The following is a 2,004-nucleotide window of genomic DNA, read 5'->3' as shown; positions in this document are numbered from 1 at the left end:
GTTGTGTTTCATTAAACTAAACCTGGGGATGACTAGGAATAACTACAGCGTTTCACATTGTGGTATGGAATTCATTGCAGGTATTTGAAAAAAGTATTCTTGATAACAAATATGAAAGAGAGATTACTAAGAAAGCAGATGCAAATGCTACTTCATTGCTTTCTTAAGCCTTGGTAGTGAAGAGTCAACAACTAATACAAGTGCAGTTAAAGCTTGGGAGTCATACTTATCAAAAGAGTGAAGCCTCCAAAATTGGCATCAAAGCAGTCCCTGCTCAGTGGGTGCCCAATGTCAATGATTCAGCCTTTGAACACAAAACACAGAGTAAATGGGATTGTAAACAACTGGCACACAAAGAACACAACAGGCAAAGGCCAGGGTGTCCCTGACCCAGATGGAGATGCATGTGCACAGCAATGTGGCTCATAGCATTCCAGCACAGTTCTATATGTTTCATTGATTAGAATAAAAAGACAAAAAATCCTAAGGCTTGTGATCCTGAGTTTTGAAATGTTGCAGACTAGAAACACTCTTATTTGAAGGGGAACTCTGATGCAACACTTCCATTTTTGTGGTGCATCACCCAGTGTTACTTGGACGTCATAAAATAATTTTGTTTTCTCAAAATATTTTTCTGAGATTCAGTTTGAAACTGCAAGCTGATGTTCAGATATTTTTTTTCCTCTAGAATGTGGCAGTTATGAAGAAGCAGAGTTTATTCTGTGTTCTGTTGATCACCATAGTAACCTGTTCTCTCTGTATTTAATAGGGAACAAAAAGTTATTTATTTGACAGGGATGGAGTTCTGGGAAGCAATGGTTTATGAACACTGGCAAAATATTTTAATGGGACTATTTACTTCTCAAGTTGTTAATGAGTACCAGTAATTTGCTCTTCATCTGTCATGAAGACCTCAGAAGATGGAATTGATTGTAGTTAAAAGGTGTTCATTACAGTTACAGCTATTTTCTACTCTTAGCAGTTTTTAAATAAAGCTGGGCAGTGCCCTGTTCAGTCCTGATTGTTTACTTATATGAAAAGCACAATAAAGGTATCTTGCTTGCTTTTGGGCTTCTTTTGTATTCTCAGGAACCAAAGGGATTCCTAAACTGCAAACAAAAGAACTGACAGTTATTTATTGAGATCATGCCATTTCACATCAGCACGGCTCTATTATTTTCTTCAAGCCCAAAGGGTGAGATTGCCCACCAGTTTTTAATTGCTCCTTTATTGGTGCAAATTGATTTATTTTATGAAATGACTTTCAGTGTGCTAATTGATCTTTTTGCCTGCTTACTCTTAACAGGGATCAATCCATTGATCTGCCTCATAGAAGCGGCCCCACAAAATGCAGAGGTGGCAATAACGGGTATCCAGTGTGGGGCAGAGGAACCTGAAGTGGTTTTTTACCCATCCCCTTGTTATGTGGGACTGGCATCAAGTCTGCCTTCTTACTGAAACTTTCCTTGAGCAAATTTTGTCCCAGGGGCAAGCTGTAGGAAACCAGGGAGGCTGCCCATGCAGGTTTTCCTTTGTGAAGAAAGTGCAGTACCCTGTGGAAACACACCATGATGTGACAAATTCCCCAAAAGGTTTATAAAGGAAACCATCAGGAAAAGGTGTGCTCATTACACTTCTCATCTCTACCTGCAATGAATATTTCATTATCAAATATCATTATTATATAGCTATAAATCACTTAATTTTTCCTACCTTTACAATTTACCTAAACCATAATTACAAACACATATTTTTAGGCAATGTCCAGTCCCTCATATACTCTTATATTCTACCTGTCTTTTCTTAAGCATTCTATCATTCTGCAGTGAACCATATTTTACAGTGAACACAATTTTAAAGCTTGAATCTCACCAGTCCTATAGGAATTGTTTTACCCAGAAGACTGAATTTATTTCTTCTAACTCAGGAAGAATTTTGATGTTAACTCTGAGATATTAAATGTATCCAAAAAAGTAAAGGAAAGTACTGCTATTAATTCAGAAT

Source organism: Geospiza fortis, unplaced genomic scaffold (assembly GCF_000277835.1).
Source record: "Geospiza fortis unplaced genomic scaffold, GeoFor_1.0 scaffold157, whole genome shotgun sequence".
Classification (NCBI taxonomy): Eukaryota; Metazoa; Chordata; class Aves; order Passeriformes; family Thraupidae; genus Geospiza; species Geospiza fortis.
This window is presented reverse-complemented; position numbering follows the sequence as displayed.